Raw genomic sequence first — 21,100 nt, 5'->3', positions numbered from 1 at the left:
GTTACCTTATCTTGATCCTGAAGTATTTTGAAATATATCAGTAATAAAAACAAATAGTTTACTTCCTTGTGAGACATCAAAACAAATTATATCAAGAGAAATGTCTGGTTTCACATGACATCTGATAGTAGTCTATCATGTAGTCTTTCCCAGCTTCTCACTAAAATTCGCATGAAGACAAAAAAGAAAGCTGAAAGTTTAAACATTTAAAGGTATTATATAATTACTTGGAAGATTTCACAAATAAGAAGAACAGAGTCAATTTGGAAAAAAAAAGTGTATCATCTATAATTTACTTCACTTAAAAGCAGCCCAGTTTACCTAAATATAGATGGATAAAAGACACTTTGGTGCCTCCAGGGGGCACTATTTCCTTTCATATAGAGAGCCATAAGTAAAGAACAGAGCAGGAAAGCTTGTGGGGTCCCCAAAGCTGGTGGATACCACCTTATTCACAGACCAAGATAAGTAAGCCAGGCAAAAACAGAGGCAGGACTAGACCTAGTGTCTCTGGATGTGACTAATGACAGTGTTAGCAGGAAGCAAAAACTTTCAAGTTCCAGAAAACGAGCATGACCTTAAGAGTAGATCCCAGATTGGGTACAAAAGGACTGCACTTGCTGAATATCCACCAGGCCAGAAGGCGTAAGATCAGGAGTTTAATGAGGTCGCCTGGGTAGCTTTTCAAAATACACATACTTGCATTCCACCCTTATCTCTAATTTTAGAGTACAGTAATTTCCAACTTTTTGTGCATAAGAATCAGAGGAGAACCTATAAAAATTCAGAATTCCAGAATTTGTTTTTTTAGTAAGTCTGAGGTGAGCTTCAGAGTTTTAATCACATGAAATAAAATGTGTTCCAGCCACAGGTGTAACAGTTCTGAGCCCTCATGGAGCCTACATTCTAGCAGGAGGTAAGGTGGAACTCTAGACAATAAAAAAAACAAATTATGTATTGTTAAAAGATAATAAAGGCTCTGGAAAAAATAACTAATAACATGGTAAAGTGGGGCCAGAAAAATCAGAGCAGTAAAAGCTGCAGTAAGAAATGTGGTAGTTATGGTAGCTGTTGAAAAGTGGCCTTTGAGCAATTTGAATAACATAGTCAAGTATTGCTAAGTATAAATGGTCATGGAAGACCCTCTTTGTGGAGTTGGGAGAGGAGACTATTTTTTTTTTAACCAGGAAATTCTCATAAGCCTCTCCTCCCTCCTCCCAACATTTACCTACCTACCTCAGAACTCTGAGGATGTTATTTCATGAGAAAGTAGACCATTGAATAAGTTTACTACAAAAGATAGAGTAAAAACTCCTAACAAAAATGTTTTATATAGAGATTAAGAGGAAATTTTCAGAAAGGTTTTCAAATCCATAGTAAAATATAATGTATAAAAATGTAGCATTTATAAATTAAAAAATATATTTAAGAGATTGAGGAAAAATAATTGGAGAAAAGATAACTCATCATATAAATAAGTACTTGGAGGAAAATAAAATTTTATTAACAAATCTAAAAATATCTAGAAAGCAGAATTGAAGAGTAGTGTAGAAAATAAAGTTGAGATACTTTCAAAGACATTGAAGAAAAGGAAAAGGAAATGAAAGTATGAAATATGTGATATAAAATATAGAGCTGTATAATATACTATATCTAATGTAATAGTGTGCAGCTTTTCAAATTTTACAGTAATTTATTACATTTAAAAATACAAATATGTTTTAAAAACACATATAACTTAGAAAATAATGAACATGTGTGAGGTTACAAATCTCAAAAATTAATTACTTCATAGTTTTATTGATAGGTTAAAATAAACTGCTAAAGCAACTAAACTACTAATAAAGCAAATGTAAGAATAAGATACTTGGAAAATCTAAGACAATCAAGTGAAATACACTGAAGCTAATGTAAAGTATATATTTGTTATTTTTTTAAGGTAGTTTTATTAAGTTCTAGTAATAAGCAGTTAAAATCATAATAACAAGCAATCTTATTAACAGTCACAATAAAATATAGTAGCTAGGAATAAACTGATTAAAAAATTTTGTGATCTAGATAGATATATACATACATACATATATATATAGAGAGAGAAATACATAGATACATGGATAAATTAGGTAGCGTTCTATTTTTCTATTAAGTTTATGCTTGTTCATAAAATATATCTGTGTGTTTTGTTCTAGACGTATATGGGCATTGATTTGCTATATCATATAAACATCTGTGAATTAATAAACTGAATGCCTGTTTTTTCAATCAGGAAATTTCAAATAAGCCATATATTCCCAGAAAAAGAAGAGAACAAACCATAAACATGAAGTATTAATGAACATCAGAAATAAACAACAAATAGTACTCAAACCAGTGTTTCAATATGATAGGTTACACTACCAGAGTTCTCCGGAAGAAAGCTAACTGAGCACAAACTCCAACTCAAGTATTCTGAGATATAAAGACTTCTGAAAGGGCAGATCCTGTTAACTTCTTTCATTCTTCTGTATGGAAGATTAATAGGGTTTTGGCAGAAAATAAATGGCAAATACAAAGGTGTAATTGAGAGTTTAATAAAGATACTCATTATGAAGGTATAAGCAAGTTTAAGAAAATTAACAAAGGAGAGTGATATCCAATATTAATGGGAAAGCATTGTGGGATATGGTTGTGATCAAGTAATTCTATTTGTAGTCAAACTGTCAGTCATCTATAAAGGCAATGTAGAATATTTGTGACAAACGGCTAAAAAACATAGCACATAAAATATAGAAAAAACCCTTGCATATATTTTATAAAACTAAAATTTATTAAAAATAAATATTCAAGGATGAAGAATCCATGACACAAACAGTACAGCTAATTTCACCCAAAATCTAAGAAATTCAAATTAAATTCAAATAAAAAAAGGAATTGCTAAATTTAGCAAGAATATTTTTTAAAGTTCTAAAATATCAGCCATGATATTGTTTGAAGAACTTTTACTACAATTACATAAAAATATTATATATTTTATATAAAGTTTTAAAAGCATTTATTTTTAAGTTTGTATTATAATATACTTGCATATTACTTTTTACTGTATTGTACAATAGTATTTTTCCCTTTTAGTATAATTGTTTCACTGTTCATTAAATATTTTAATCATTCCCATGACCACATAATGTTATTTATATTCTTGAGTTCCTGACTGTTCTATTCTGCTTCATAAGTCTCATTGTCACCAAGATCCTTATTCACTGAAAAATAAAGACTGGATACATAGAAAAATTTGCAAGGACAAATGCCAACAGGATTATGTATTTAAATATGTTTCTCTATGGTGTTTGCATATTTAAAAAATTTTTTTCAGTGTGTGTATTTCATCCCAAACTTTTTAAAAAAATATCTACAAACTATTAGTTATACTACTTTAATAATTGTACCCAATGGTATTTGTAAAATAGAGTGTCTACAAAAGAAAATCTATTTAATAAATGTTCAGATATATCATTCCACTTTTTTTTAAAACCCTCTATGTGCGCTAGTATGGGAACAAGATTTAAACTCTCGCTTATGAACTCCTATACTTCTGTATTGTTCTATTTTAGACTGTGCTGTAATTTTAATAAGTTATGAAAGGTCAGTTTAGTGAGATTCCAAAAAGTTAATGCAAGATCATTGTCAAGTATTGGTAACAGGGCTCCTTCACCTCTGTTAAGGAACTCAGGCATTTATTGGCCAAACTTTCCAGATAAACATACAGCTTTTCATCTTATGGATCTCAGCAGCAAGTTCTCTCTCTTTTCACATTAGTATAACATTATCACCCCAGATGCCAGACTTGTGTGCCAAGTCCATCAGTTTATTCTTGTTTATGAGTTCCTTATTCATTTGTTCAATTCATATAACTTTGATGAATTAAATCTGTGATCGAACCCTTAGAATATAACTGGAAAATCTTCTCATCTCTAAACCGATAGTGATATTACTAATTAATTTTTATGATACGTTGTAGCATCAGAAATCCTAAGGTATGTAACAAAAGGCACCCCTCAATAATGTCAAAAACAATAAAAATTACAAATCTCTTTCTGCAGAATTATGGTCCTGATTCAAGTGCTAATAAGTATATTAATTTTCACTTTTCATTTTGATCCCAAAATATAATTCCTATTTCTTTAGATGTTAGTAAAAACATATTATTCTCTGAAAACTGAAAACTTCTATACATTGGTGAAATGAGGTGGTTGGCTGTGGCCAGTTCTAACTGGACAGGACTCTGTTGTTTAACATTTGCCATGATGATTGGCATTAATAGGTTCCTTGGCTGGCAGCACTGTCAGACAAAGGAAAAACTATGTGAGATGGATGCATGAACTTCCATTCCTCCCAGAACTGAGCACTTGTATCCAGCACTTAGGAATGTAAGCAGCGCACAGGAAGGAGTCACCTCTGCATTTAACATTTTGCGGGTCCTGTAACTAGAGAGTCAGTTTTCTGTTAGCATTCTCACTTCAGACCTCCAAGTTTGTTTTTGAAAATTGCACAATATTAAGGCTGCTTTCGGATATTTGAAAACATTGTATCTCTAATGCAATGAAAAGGGTCACAAATTAGGCAGTGGTAAATATTGATGGATATGCTGTTTCATTAAATAAAAGTTCAGGATTGTTACAGTATATATCATTTTAAAAACACATGCAAGTAGCCCAAGTAAAAGCCACAATTAGAGATAATAATTGTGCCCTGCATATAAGCAATATAAGCACTCTCTCTCCTCTTGTAATCTTTTTTCTAGAAAACGGAAATACTCTTGCAGTCATAAATGCAGGTGGTTTGCTGTTTTGTTCAGTGCCTTGCTATGCTTCTCTCTGGGAAATCATCTCTCTGGTCCCATGTTTCCCTCTTGATTTAAACTGAATCATGAAAGCTTATAATAATGTAAAGGTGGAACTGGAAGAAAGGCTAATAATGATCTAAATAATACTATAGTCCATGTTGTAACCATTGACAATTACATTTGACCTGCAACATGAAGTATGTGAGAAAATATAAAATATGGAGGAGTTGATGGACTGGAGTTCAAAGGAGATCAAAGAACACGAGAGGGATCTAGAATGATAGGAGGTACTGACCAGAAAATGGAATTAAAAAGATGAAATTAGAGGGAGAACACATGATAATGAGGAGAAATGTTCAAGGAACTGAGAGGAGCTAAAATTATGGGAAATGTCAGGAATGGCACAGTGATCAAATCAATAATGGATGCATAAAGATTTACTTGAGATTTTGCCAAGTCAAGAGGAGGAAGATTCAGTAAGTCACTACTGAAGGTAGAGGTGAGAAAACAATAAAGCTGTAAGGTGATAATCCCCCATTTAATACATTTAAATATTTTATATATTTTAATCTAGATATGCTATATTCTAGATGTAAAAAAAATCAGCTTTTTTTAAACTTCCAATAAAGTGCAGAGCTTCTTATCCTTCAAAAACTAAATTTCTGCCTCAGAGCTCCTGCCACTTTCTTTTCCTTACATAATCGCCTATCTCCTCTGTAATTTTTTTTCTAGTTCTTATTAGTTTTTTTTTTTCAGCATCTTTATTGGAGTATAATTGCTTTACAATGGTGTGTTAGTTTCTGCTGTATAACAAAGTGAATCAGCTATACATATGCAATATCCCCATATCCCCACCCTCTTGCATCTCCCTCCCATCCTCCTTATCTCAGCCCTCTAGGTGGACACAAAGCACAGAGCTGATCTCCCTGTGCCATGCGGCTGTGTCTCACTAGCTATTTTACATTTGGTAGTGGATATACATCCATGCCACTATCTCACTTCATCCCAGCTTACCCTTCCCCCTCCCCGTGTCCTCAAGTCCATTCTCTATGTCTGTGTCTTTATTCCTGTCCTGCCCCTAGGTTTTTCACCTTTTTTTTTTTTTAGATTCCTTACATATGTGTTAGCATATGGTTTTTGTTTTTCCCTTTCTGACTTCCTTCACTCTGTATGACAGACTCTAGGTCCATCCACCTCACTAGAGATAACTCACTTTTGTTTCTTTTTATGGCTGAGTAATATTCCATTGTATATATGTGCCACATCTTCTTTATTCATTCATCTGTCGATGGACACTTAGGTTGCTTCCGTGTCCTGGGTATTGTAAATAGAGCTGCAAAGAACATTGTGGTACATGTCTCTTTTTGAATGATGGTTTTCTCAGGGTATATGCCCAGTAGTGGGATTACTGGATGATATGGTAGTTCTACTTTTAGTTTTTTAAGGAACCTCCATACTGTTCTCGATAGTGGCTGTATCAGTTTACATTCCCACCAACAATGCAAGAGGGTTCCCTTTTCTCCACACCCTCTCCAGCATTTATTGTTTGTAGATTTTTTGACGATGGCCATTCTGACTGGTGTGAGGTGATACTGCATTGTAGTGTTGATTTGCATTTCTCTAATGATTAGTGATGTTGAGCATCCTTTCATGTGTTTGTTGGCAATCTGTATATGTCTATTTAGGTCTTCTGCCTATTTTTGGGTTGGGTTGTTTGTATTTTTGATATTGAGCTGCATGAGCTGCTTGTGTATTTTGGAGATTAATCCTTTGCCAGTTGCTTCGTTTGCAAATATTTTCTCCCATTCAGAGGGCTGTCTTTTCATCTTGTTTATGTTTTCCTTTGCTGTGCAAAAGCTTTTAAGTTTCATTAGGTCCCATTTGTTTATTTTTGTTTTTATTTCCATTTCTGTAAGAGGTGGGTCAAAAAGGATCTTGCTGTGATTTATGTCATAGAGTGTTCTGCCTACATTTTCCTCTAGAGTTTTATAGTGTCTGGCCTTACATTTGGTCTTCAATCTATTTTGAGTTTATTTTTGTGTATGGTGTTAGGGAGTGCTCTAATTTCATTCATTCATTCCTCTCTGCAATGGGAGAGGCCACAACAGTGAGAGGCCCGCGTACCGCAAAAAAAAAAAAAGAATGAGGTGATATTAGAATTTTATTTATTATAAACTAGTTCTGAAAATTTTTATCTTAATCTATTCATACCACATAATTGTTTCTTGATAACTTTAACAATTTGAAGGGAATAATGGTAAACACCATCGTATATGCTCTAGTATATAACCTCATTGGTTAACATAAAGCATATCATAAAAATAATGATGATAAATACCAAAAATACTCCTGTTATTACCACTTCTGTAACTACTACCACTATTACTATTATTGTTGCAATTTGTTAAACCCCTACTGTATGCCAACTACTGAAAAGTGGAATTGACTTAAAGTACAATCTCATTTTCAGACTAATCATAAAGTTTAACAAGTAAGTTGTAGAATAACTAATATATTGTTGAAATGACAGTGATGAGAATAAATTTTTTTCAAAATTAAAATGTATATATATATTTAAGAATAAGAATTCAGTTGGTTAAAAATACACCATTTAATAGAGATTTCATCATTTTAATTTATATGATGCCATCAATTTAAATCAAATTATAAAGATCCATAATGATTATCAATGTGGCTGAATCACTGCAGAAGCCAAAGAATGCTAACATTAAACAGTAAATGTCCTTTGCTAACAATATAAATATTTTATGGTTCCTTTATTTTCCTTTATTATAGACAAATAAACCTGTCATTAATTTAATATTCTATTGTAAACTACAGGAAATACCCTAGTTTCCTTATTGGAGACATTAGAGAAGCATAGTATAATTTTGTAGTATTACTCAGTTTTATTTTGTTCATTTTTAGCACTGTTTTTATTCAGTTTTATCTGTTGTAGAAATGGAATTGCTTTACATATTGCATAGTCTGAAATAAAATTAGAGGTGATGTCGTTATTTTTTCCTTATCTCAAAATATTCATGTTATTGTCTTGAAGATGAAGATGGCAGAGTAGAAGGATGTGCACTCACTCCCTCTCGCGAGAGTACTGGAATCATAACTAATTGCTGAGCAGTCATCAATAGGAAGACACTGGAGCTCACCAAAAAAGATACCCCGCATCCAGAAACAAAGGAGAAGCCGCAATGAGATGGTAGGAGGGGTGCAATCACAAAAAAATCAAATCCCATAATCACTCGGTGGGTGACTCACAAACTGGAGAACAATTATACCACAGAAGTCCACCCACTGGAAAGAAGGTTCTGAGCCCCACGTCAGGCTTCCCAACCTGGGGGTCTGGCAATGGGAGGAAGAATTCCCAGAGAATCAGACTTTGAAGGCTAGTGGGATTTGATTACAGGACTTTGACAGGACCTGGGAAAACAGAGACTCCACTCCTGGAGGGCACACAAAAAGTAGTGTGCACATCAGGACCCAGGGGGAAGAAGTAGTGACCCCATAGGAGACTGAACCAGACCTACCTGCTACTGTTGGAAGGTCTCCTGCAGAGGCAAGAGGCGGGAGGTGGCTGTGGCTCACTGTGAGGACAAGGACACTGGCAGCAGAAGTTCTGGGAAGTACTCCTTGGCATGAGCCCTTCCGGAGTCTGCCATTAGCCCCACCAAAGAGCCTGTGGGCTCCAGTGCTGGGTCGTCTCAGGCCAAACAACCAAGAGGGAAGGAACTTAACCCCACCCATCAGCAGAAAAGTTGATTAAAGTTTTACTGAGTCTGCCCACCAGAGCAACACCCAGTTCTATCCACCACCAGTCCCTCCAATCAGGAAGCAAGCACGAGCCTCTTAGATAGCCTTTTCCACCAGAGGGCAGACAGCAGAAGCAAGAAGAATTACAATCCTGCAGCCTGTGGAACAGAAACCATATTCACAGAAAGATAGACAAAATGAAAAGGGAGAGGACTGTGTACCAGTTGAAGGAAAAAGATAAAAACCCAGAAAAACAACTAAATAAAGTGGAGATAGGCAACCTTCTGGAGAAAGAATTCAAAATACTGATAGTGAAGATGATCCAGAACCTCGGAAAAAGAATGCAGGCAAAGATCGAGAAGATGAAAGAAATGTTTAACAAAGACCTAGAAGAATTAAAGAACAAACACTTAGAAGGATTAAACAACAAACAGAGATGAACAATACAATAACTGAAATGAAAAATACACTACAAGGAATCAATAGCAGAATAACTGAGACAGAAGAATGGATAAGTGACCTGGAAGACAGAATGGTGGAATTCACTGCCATGGAACAGAATAAAGAAAAAAGAATGAAAAGAAATGAAGAGAGCCTAAGAGACTTCTGGGACAACATTAAAAGCGCCAACATTAGTGTTATAGGAATCCCAGAAGGAGAAGAGAGAGAAAAAGGACCTGAGAAAATATTTGAAGAGATTATAATTGAAAAGTTCCCTAACATGGGGAAGGAAATAGCCACCAAGTCCAGGAAGTGAAGAGAGTCCCAGGCAGGATAAACTCAAGGAGAAACACAGCAAGAAGCATAGGAATTGAATTGACAAAAAATTAAAGACAAAGAAAAATTATTAAAAGCAACAAGGGAAAAATGACAAATAACATGCAAGGGAACTCCCATAAGGTTAACAGCTGATTTCTCAGCAGAAACTCTACAAGCCGGAAGGGAGTGGCATAATATATTTAAAGTGTTTCAAGGGAAGAACCTACAACCAAGATTAGTCTACCCAGCAAGGATCTCAATCAGATTCAACAGAGAAATCAAAAGCTTTACACACAAGCAAAAACTAAGAGAATTCAGTACCACCAAACCAGCTCTACAACAAACACTAAACGAACTTCTCTAAGTGGGAAACACAAGAGAGGAAAAGGACCTACAAAAACAAACCCAAAACAATTAAGAAAGTGGTAATAGGAACATACATATGGATACTTACCTTAAATGTGAATAGATTAAATGCTCCAACCAAAAGACACAGGCTAGCTGAATGGAAACAAAAACAAGACCCATATATATGCTGTCTACAAGAGACCAACTTCAGACCTAGGGACACATACAGACTGAAAGTGAGGGAATGGAAAAAGATATTCCATGCAAATGCAAATCGAAAGAAAGCTGGAGTAGCAATACTCATATCGTATAAAATAGACTTAAAATAAAGAATGTTACAAAAGAGAAGGAAGGATACTACATAATGATCAAGGGATCAATCCAAAAAGAAGATATAACAATTATAAATATATATGCACCCAACATAGGAGCACCTCAATACATAAGGCAAATGCTAACAGCTATAAATGAGGAAATCTACAGTAACACAATAATAGTGGGGGACTTTAGCACCTAAGTTACACCAATGGACAGATCATCCAGCATAAAATTAATAAGGAAACACAAGCTTTAAATGACACAATAGACCAGATAGATTTAATTGATATTCATAGGACATTCCTTCCAAAAACAGCAGATTACACGTTCTTCTCAAGAGTACATGGAACATTCTCCAGGATAGATCACATTTGGGTCACAAATCAAGCCTCAGTAAATTTAAGAAAATTGAAATCATGTCAAACATTTTTTCTGACCACAACGCTATGAGATACAAATCAATTTCAGGGGAAAAAAATGTAAAAAACACAAACACAGCAAGGCTAAACAATATGTTACTAAATAACCAAGAGATCACTGAAGAAATCAAAGAGGAAATCAAAAATACCTGGAGACAAATGACAACGAAAACAGCATGATCCAAAACCTATGGGATTCAGTAAAAGCAGTTCTAAGAGGGAAGCTTATAGCAATACAATCCTACCTCAAGAACCAAGAAAAATCTCAGATAAACAACCTAACCTTACACCTAAAGGAACTAGAGAAAGAAGAACAAACAAAGCCCTAAGTTAGTAGAAGGAAAGAAATCATAAAAATCAGAGCAGAAATAAATGAAATAGAAACAAAGAAAACAGTAGCAAAAATCATTAAAACTAAAAGCTTGTTCTTGGAGAAGATAAACAAAATTGATAAACCTTTAGCCAGACTTATCAAGAAAAAGAGAGGAGTCAAATCAATAAAATTAGAAATGAAAAAGAAGTTACAACAGACACTGCAGAAATACAAAGCATCCTAAGAGACAAGCAACTCTATGCCAATAAAATGGACAACCTGGAAGATATGGACAAATTCTTAGAAAGGTATAACTTTCCAAGACTGAACCAAGAAGAAATAGAAAATATGATCAGACTAGTCACAAGTAATGAAATTGAAACTGTGATTAAAAAATTCCTAACAAATAAAAGTCCAGGACCAGATGGCTTCACACGTGAATTCCATCAAACACTTAGAGAAGAGCTAACACCTATTCTTCTCAAACTCTTCCAAAAAGTTGCAGAGGAAGGAACACTCCCAAACTCATTCTACGAGGCCACCATCACTCTTGATAACAAAACGAGACAGAGATACTACAATTAAAAGAAAATTACAGGCCAATATCACTGATGAATATAATGCAAAAATCCTCAACAAAATACTAGCAAACAGAATCCAGCAGCACATTAAAAGGATCATACACCATGATCAAGTGGGATTTATCCCAGGGATGCAAGGATTCTTCAGTATACGCAGATCAATCGATGTGATACACCATATTAACAAACTGAAGAATAAAAACCATATGATCATCTCAATAGCTGCAGAAAAAGCTTTTGACCAAATTCAACACTCATTTATGATAAAAACTCTCCAGAAAGTGGGTATAGAGGGAACCCACCTTAACATAATAAAGGCCATGTATGACAAACCCACAGCAAACATCATTCTGAATGGTGAAAAACTGAAAGCATTTCCTCTAAGATCAGCAGCAAGACAGGGATGTCCACTCTTACCACTCTTATTCAACATAGCTTTGGAAGTCCTAGCCACAACAATCAGAGAAGAAAAAGAAATAAAAGGCATACAAATTGGAAAAGAAGAAGTAAAACTGTCACCGTTTTCAGATGACATGATACTATACATAGATAATCCTAAATATGCCACCAGAAAACTCCTAGAGCTATTCAATGAATTGGTAAAAGTTCCAGGATACAAAATTAAGGCACAGAAATCTCTTGCATTCCTATACAGTAACAATGAAAGATCAGAAAGAGAAATTAAGGAAACAATCCCATTCACCATTGAAACAAAAAGAATAAAATACCTAGGTATAAATCTACCTAAGGAGGTAAAAGACCTGTACTCAGAAAACTATAAGACACTGATGAAAGAAATCAAAGATGACACAGACGATGGAGAGATATAACATGTTCTTGGACTGGAAGAATTAACATTGTGAAAATGACTGTACTACCCAAAGCAATGTACAGATTCAATGCAATCCCTATCAAATTACCAATGGCATTTTTTACAGAACTAGAACAAAAATCTTAAAATTTGTATGGAGATACAAAAGACCATGAATAGCCAAAGCAATCTTAAGGGGAAAAAACGGACCTGGAGGAATCAGAGTCCCTGACTTCAGACTATACTACAAAGCTGTAAACAAGACAGTATGGTACTGACACAAAAACACAAATATAGTTCAATGGAACAGTATCAAAGCCCAGAGATAAACCCACACACCTATGGTCAACTAATCTATGACAAAGGAGGCAAGGATATACAATGGAGAAAAGACAGGCTCTTCAACAAGTGTTGCTGGGAAAACTGGCCACCTACATGTAAAAGAATGAAATTAGCACACTCCTTAACACCATACACACAAAAAAACTCAAAGTGGATTAAAGACCTAAATGTGATGCCAGACACTATAAAACTCTTAGAGGAAAACATAGGAAGAACACTCTTTGACACAAAATACAGCAAGATCCTTTTTGACCCACCTCCTAGAGTAATGGAAATAAAAACAAAAATGAACAAATGGGACCTAATGAAACTTAAAAGTTTTTGCACAGCAAAGGAAACTCTAAACAAGACAAAAAGACACCCCTCAGATTTGGAGAAAATATTTTCAAGTGAATCAACGGAGAATGGATTAATCTCCAAAATATATAAACAGCTCATGCAGCTCAATATTAAAAAAACAAACAACCCAATCAAAAAATGGGAAGAAGACCTAAATAGACATTTCTCTAAAGAAGACATACAGATGGCCAAGACACACATGAAAAGCTGCTCAACATCATTAATGATTAGAACAATGCAAATCAAAACTACAAAGAGGTATCTTGTCACACTGGTTGGAATGGGCATGGTCAGAAAATCTACAAACAACAAATGCTAGAGAGGGTGTGGAGAAAAGGGAACCCTCTTGCTCTGTTGGTGGGAATGTAAACTGATACAGCCACTATGGAGAACAGTATGGAGTTTCCTTAAAAAAACAAAAATTGAATTACCATATGACACAGCAATTCCACTACTGGGCATATACCCAGAGAAAACCATAATTCAAAAAGACGCATGCACCCCAATGTTCATTATAGCACTATTTACAGTAGCCAGGTCATGGAAGCCATCTAAATGCCTATCGACAGACAAATGGATAAAGAAGATGTAGTACATATATACAATGGAATATTAGTCAACCATAAAATGGAACGAAATTGGGTCATTTGTACAGATGTGGATGGACCTAGAGACTGTCACACAGAGTGAAGTAAGTCAGAAAGAGAAAAACAAATATCGTATATTAATGCATATATGTGGAATCTAGAAATGGTACAGATGAACTGGTTTGCAAGGCAGAAATAGAGACACAGATGTAGAGAACAAACGTATGGACCCCAAGGGGGGAAAGCAGGGGGTGGGGGGTGGGTGGGATGAACTGGGAGATTGGGCTTGACATATATACACTGATATGTATAAAATAGATAACTAATAAGAGCCTGCTGTATAAAAAAATAAATAAGATCCCAAAAAAAAAATCTGTAATTTTTTTTTTGTCATGTACTGATTATAGTCTAAAAAGAAAATAGAAAAGGGGGGGGAATGTAAAAATTCAGTTTTGTTATTATTTCTCCCATCATTTCAATTGCTGAGTTCAATTACCAAAAGAAATGAATCCATTTAAGTTTGTAAAATAATGAAACATGGCTTTCTATCAATTGATACAATTGACTGTTAGAAAACTATTAAAATACAAGAATATATAGATAACCCTATATGTGCTTGCTACTAGTTTTTTTATAAATATGTACTGGACACTCTTCTAAATTAAGACTTGAAAAATTTACCCATTGTTAAACATTAGTATTTCCTTTAAACACATGGGCATATCTATGTTCATATTCCACATCATTCTGATACTCAATTTTTCTTCTTTCTACATTCCCAGAGAGCACATATGCTATTCTGTCTCATTCTTTTTTGTTCGAGCTTTTAGCACAAGAGCAAACTTGCCACAGAGACAAGGCAAGAGGGGGTGAATGATTCTAACATTTCATCAAGTTCTCAATGTGGATCCATGTACCAAAATCTTTACTGTTATAGGGATGCTAGCATCTTTTTTTTTTTCATTTAATATATATTTTTAACATTTTTATTGTAGTGTAATTGCTTTATAATGGTGTGTTAGTTTCTGCTTTATAACAAAGTGAATCAGCTATACATATACATATATCCCCATATCTCTTTTTATTTCGTATATCTATCTAAAATAAATTCAATATATTTTAGAAAATATATACATCTGAGAAAATTGGAGTATTTCTTTAAATGACTGAATATGCAGTTTCTAATAAGTAATAGCAACTGCACAGTACACCTGTTCAAAGAATAACTGAAGGAATAAATTAATGCTTGAAAGAAATATCACCATGTGTTTCTTATTGCTGTTTTAACAAATTGCCACAAACTGAATGGCTTAAAATGATACAAATTTATTTATTATCTTGCATTTGTGAAGATCAGAATTCCTAAATGAGTCACATTGAGTTAAAATCAAGATATTGACACATCTACATTCTTCCTAGAGTTTCTATGGGAGAGTTTGTTTCCTTGTGTTTTCCAGCATCTAGAGGCTGCCTGTAGTCCTTGATGCATTGTTCAATTCCCTTATCTTCAATGCTACCAATGTCAGTATTTCTCACACTGACGTTTCTCTGGTTCTCTTTTCTCTTTTAATGTAATCACCCTTGTGTCACATTTGCCCCACTGGGATAATATAGGATAATTTCTTTATTTTAAAGTCAGTTAATTAGCAACCTTAATTCCAACTGCAGCTTTAATTTCCTTCTTTGCCATGTAACCTAACATATTCACAAGTTCCAGGAATTAGGACATGGAAATCTTTGGGAGGGTTATTATTTTGCCTACCATACTATGATACTATGTAATTAACTTAAAAGAGAGACAGACCTGGTAAGGAAGAGTTTTGGAGATTATGATAAGAATTTTAGACTGTATTTTAAATGGAAACAAATTAAAGAATTTAAGCAAGAGAAGCATCAGCAATTCAACTTGTCCTTTTAAAAGATCGCTTGTATGCAGTGTACACAGTTAATAGGAGTTAAGAGTGGATTTTCTAATGAATTTCATGAAAAATGTGAGAAAAAGAAAAATTAACAGAGCACAGATCCTAAGGTGTTTAAATCAAATTTTGGACTCCCACTTAACTAGCTGAGTAGCTTTGGAAAATTCCGTCTCTGTTCCCTTATATGTAAATTGAGGATGACAGTGGTACCAAACTCTTAGTTTTTGTTTTCTTTTCTAATAAAACTAAGGTAATGCATGCAAAGAGCCTAAAGTGTTAGTACATGAATTCCTTAATAAGTGTTAGTTTTACTAATAATTGTTTAGGAGGTAAAACTTACCAAATGACTGAATGTGGATTTAAGGCAAATATTGATAAGCACTCCCAAATTTCTGAAAAATCAAGGCTTCTTTTTAACGGTAAAAACTAGAGTTGGAGCATATGTGATTAATGTACTCCACAGATTTCCTTTTTTATTTGATGAACACAAGATGCTTGAGAGAACTCCATCTACAAATGTTGAGGAAAAGTTGCATGTAACTATTGCTCAGATACAGGTTTGGAATTGAGAGGAGAATCAACATATGTTTGCTTATGCCAATTCTGTCTTTCTTCATATAGAAGATGCTATATTTGTAATATGCACCATTATTTTTGTACCACACAGAAAGAAACAATAAATAAAAATTTCCAGTAGAAATATGACATGCAGTTAATCTAAAAGTGAATTACCTTTTTGATGTTAAATATGAAAGAAATTTACAGCTCAGAGTCAATATAATAGAGTTGACTATTTTTGACAACTTGTGGGGAGATTAAATCATCTAGGTGAGCAGTCAGAGTGAAAAATGAAGGTTTGGGGGAAATATGACATGTAAGAGCAGAGGTAGAGGCATGAGAGATGGAGAAATAGAAATTATGGGTATGGTCAGTTTCTCTTTGAACTTAGCTGTCAGTGGAAGGGAGCTGGAAGAGAACATGGTGTCTGATGAATCTTATTTTCCCTTTTTTAAATTTGGGAGCAATCAGCCCATGTTTGAATATTGAATATCGATTAAAAGGAATAGGAAGGCTTTTTCACAATGGGTTTACCACCAGAACACAGGTGTCATGAAAACCACTGCTAAATCTAAGGCAAAATGGGAAAGGAAATAACTCATATCAACATCATCATCATTGGACATGTAGACTCAGGCAAGTCTACCACTACTGGCCATCTGATCTACAAATGTGGTGGGATCAGCAAAAGAACCATCAAAAAATTTGAGAAGGAGCCTGCTGATATGGGAAAGAACTCCTTCAAGTATGTCTGGGTCTTAGATAACTGAAAGCTGAAACTGAGCTTGGTATCACTACTGATAGATATCTCCCTGTGGAAATTCAAGACCAACAAGTATTGTGTGACCATCATTGATGCCCCAGGACACAGAGACTTTATCAAAAACATGATTACAGGTACATCTCAGGCTGACTGTGCAGTGTCCTGATTGTTGCTGATGGTGGTGCTGAATTTGAAGCAGGTATCTCTAAGAATGGGCAGATCTGTGAGCATGCCCCTCTGGCTTACATACTGGGTGTGAAACAACTAATTGTTGGTGTTAACAAGATGGATCCACTGAGCCACCCTACAGCCAGAAGAGATACAAGGAAATCTTTATGAAGTCAACACTTACATTAAGAAAATTGACTACAACCCCAACAGAGCAGTATTTGTGCCAATTTCTAGTTGAAATGGTGACAAGAAGCTGGAACCAAGTGTTAACATGCCTTGGTTCAAGGGATTAAAAAGCTACCCATTAAGGTGGCAGTGCCTGTGGAACCATGCTACTTGAAGCTCTGGATTGCATCCTGCCACCAACTCATACAACTGACAAGCCCTTGTGTCTGCCCTTCTAGGACATCTATAAAATTGTTGCTATAGGTACTATCCATGTGGGCTGAGTGGAGACTGGTGTTCTCAAATCCAGCATGGTGGTCACCTTTGCTCCAGTCAGTGTTACGACTGAAGTAAACTCTATTGAAATGCACCATGAACCTTTGAGTGAAACTCTTCCTGGGGACAACATGGCCTTCAATATCAAGAAAATGTCTGTCAAAGATGTCCATTGTGGCAGTGTGCCTTGTGACACCAAAAGTGACCCACCAATGGAAGCAGCTGGCTTCACAGCCCAGATGATTATCTTGAACAATTCCAGCCAAAGCAGTGCTGAATATGCAGCTGTGCTGTATTGTCACACAGCTTAAATTGCTTGCAAGTTTGCTGAGCTGAATGAGAAGATTGATTGTTGTTCTGGGAAAAAGCTGGAAGATGCTTCCAGATTCTTGAAGTGTGGTGATTCCACCACCATTGATACGGTTCTTGGCAAGCCCATGTGTGTTGAGAGCTTCTGTGACAATCCTCGTCTGGGGCACTTTCGTATTGGTGACATGAGATGTGGTTGCTGTGGGTGTCATCAAAACAGTGGACAAGAAGACAGCTAGAGCTGGTAAAGTCACCAAGTCTGCCCCAAAAGCTCAGAAGGTTAAATGAATATTATCCCCAATCCCTGCCACCCATGTCTTAATCAGTGGTAGAAGAACAGTCTCAGAACTTTTTGTCTCAGTTGGCCATTTAAGTTTAATAGTAAAAGACTGGTTAATGATAAAACACATCGTAAAACCTTCAGAAGGAAAGGAGAATGTCTTGTGGGCCATTTACATGTGTGTGCGTGTGTGTGACTATTTTAAGTTATTAGTTTTTAAAATCAGTACTTTCTAATGGAAACAACTTGACCACAAATCTGTCACAGAACTTTGAGACCCATTAAAACAAATTTTAATGAAGAACGTGTGTCTTCTTTTGGTCACCATTGTAACTTCCTATAGTCCTACTTAGGTAAAAGACTTTAATAGGAGTTTCCCAAAGCTTATTTATGGTGTACCATCAGCTGTAACTTCAGAATTTGGTAATTCTGAGTTAACATTTTTTTCTGCATAGGGATTTCGATTTTTTTCACCTTGCCAAAGTGGGGGGCATCACCTGTTTAAGAACATAGTGAATAACTATGGGAAGAGTCTGCTGGTGCAACATTTCATAGGTTAGGACAGATAAGCAAAGAGTAACTTTGTTTATATGTAAGATGACTTATAAGAAGGACAAATTCTGTAATATTAAAGTTTGAGTGATATATTTAAGCTTCTGTATAATTACATCAATATTGAGTAAACTTGTTGGTATAATGTCAAATTTTAGTTTGCAGTTCTTGGAATGTGCATTCTCGCATTTACAGATATTAAAGTAGTAGAACCTAAAGTGTGAGGCTTCAATAGTATTGAGCACTGCCCTGCTACAGTTAATTGTATCCAGCTTCTAGGAAAAAGAAAAAATACTGGAAGTTGAGAAATAAAAAGGACTAGGAGACAGGAAAAAGTGAATTGTATAAAAGAATGGGGAAGAATAATTGACATTCTGTAGAAGGCAAGTTACATGGAGAGAAGAGGATAGGCTTCAGGACACATGCAGAGTAGTTTTCCCCTGATTGGTAGAGACAATTCTGCCACTATAATGGGAGGGAAGGATAGAGTACCTGCAGAGATGCTGGAGAGAGATGTGGCAGGAGGGTGGAGGTGTTCCATTGGGTGGCTTGAAATCAGTCAGTGAAAGATGAGGAAAGGTCATCCACTGAGAGTAGTGGGGCAGAGATAAGGTTGAGGGATCCCATGAGAGGAAGTATATGGAAATCATTGTAGCAAAGAGTGAATGAATGAATTAAATAAGAGAAATGTACTAAAATGGACAAGTGAAACTGGAAGTTTTGTTGAATGTAGTGATAAAAGACATTTACCTCATAGGGTTATTGTGAAGATTAACTATTTGGCCTGGCATATAGTAAATGCAGCTATTATTAATATTGTCATGTTATAAATTCCAGATTATAAAATATTCTTGAGTGGAATTAAACACTTTAATGCAAAAGAATCACTGAATTGATTTTGGAAAAAATAGCAATGATTTTAGGGAATTTGCCTAAGAAGGAAGATGATTCTGGATAATAGAATTCAAGCGAGGCAAAGAGAAAAGCAAAGGCAAGAGTATATGTCTCACTCTGTCCATGATGATGGACATGCAAATACCTAGGCTAGCAACAGGCATCTGGTTGAAAAGGTAAACTGTAAACCATGTTCTAAAACCACAATAAACCATGGACTCTCCACAGGAGGCCAATAGGTGGCAATGCCGAAGTTGCACGTACAATTTAATTACAGGAGCTTCAAAGGAGTAGAGTTTATTAAGTTGGAGTAATAATAGCCATTAGGTAGAAGCATGGGTACTGTGACAGTTTAGCAATGCCCATTTGGATTGCAGTACCCATGAGAAAGAGGGAAGGGGGTTAAATGGAACACTTCATGTCTGACCATGGATAGCTTCACATCATGTTTATTCCTTTCGGCAACAAACATGTTTAAGCAATATGCTGATCAATGAGGTAGTCCTAGGAATAATGTGAAGGACAGAAATGGCAAGTCTCTATCCTCAGTCATTTGCCGTGGTAGTGAGAAAAAGAAGCTAGAAAAAATGGCCACATCAGCCACGAAGGGGACACGCTGTATTTTTTGAGGCCACATAAAGGAAGATCCTGAGACTCTTCGAGACTTAAGAGCACAGTAGATGTCAGCCAAGCATAGACCTCAGGAATAATGTCTTGGGAAAAGGAACCCATATGCAATGGTCATGAACAGAACAGAATGCAGCACGCTTATAAAATTAAAAGACGTTTTGGCCAGAGCGTTGAGAGGGAGAGGAATAAGTGTTGAAAGATGAGACTGGTGATTTAGGCAGCGGTGAAAAGACAAAGTATTGCAGGTTTAGTTAAGAACTTTGACTTCTCTGAAACTAAAACCAGTAAGAAGTATATTATATTACACATGGAAGATATATGATGATATTTCCAGTAAAAAATGTGTATCACACTTGCTGCATTGTGGAGAGTACCCTGGGTGCAGGTGACACACCCTATGGAAGTATATAGTCAGAGAAGTGGTGGAGAGCAAGAGAGGAGGATGAAGTGTGTGTGTGTGTCTGTGTGAATATACATATGAGTTTGCACATGGGAAATCTCTCTCTCTGTCTTTCTGTCTCTGTCTCTCCTTTTGTTCTTCTCTCTCACACATACAATATAAGCAACAAGATGGTGATGAATTGGAAGTGGGAGAATAGGCTAAAATTGAAACAAATTAGATATTGCAGACATTACCATAACTGGAAGTGCAAAAATATTTATATTTATCCATAATAAGAATAAAATTGAAATCAAGGATCAATGTGTAACTATTTTTGAAAATATAAAGGGCAGCTCTACACAGTTTGATATTAAAATCTAAGGAAAATTCCACCACAGGTATGTGAAAAATTTGGCAGTTCATATGAAAGAGCTAAAAGTAAAGAAGCTGTAAGTTATATTTTAGAGACACTCTTCAGTCTCCACTGAAAAAGCAAACAATATAACAATCAAATGTGGCCTTTAGAGAACAGGGCTTTGTTAAAACACAGTTACTCTTCTGCATCTCTCTTTACTGGAAGGTTTTAATACATTTATTTAATACCTTCTAGTTTACTGAAATATATCTTTACTAAAATGCCCATAGAGATAACTTTCTTCTCACTTCAGTCCAGCCTCTATCATCATGAGGTACTTCACTTCCAAAATGCATTATGACACTTGTGTCATATCCCCTCAGCCACATTTCTCATGCTTGACAGAGTCTGTTCTCCAAGATTATTGTGACCACAGCTCTAAATT

General features: G+C 35.3%; 1 pseudogene across 1 annotated transcript; it reads left to right on the top strand.

Annotated features, from left to right (window-relative positions):
* Positions 1-16,459: 16,459 nt before the first annotated feature.
* Positions 16,460-17,850, top strand: LOC309821538 (elongation factor 1-alpha 1-like; annotated as a pseudogene). The gene has a single exon. The product of its transcript is annotated as an elongation factor 1-alpha 1-like (transcript).
* Positions 17,851-21,100: the final 3,250 nt, after the last annotated feature.

The sequence above is a fragment of the Grampus griseus genome (assembly GCF_964374135.1).
Source record: "Grampus griseus genome assembly, chromosome: 4".
In the NCBI taxonomy this organism is placed as follows: Eukaryota; Metazoa; Chordata; class Mammalia; order Artiodactyla; family Delphinidae; genus Grampus; species Grampus griseus.
Note: the sequence above shows the minus strand (reverse complement) of the source record. Positions and strands in the feature narration are given on the sequence as shown.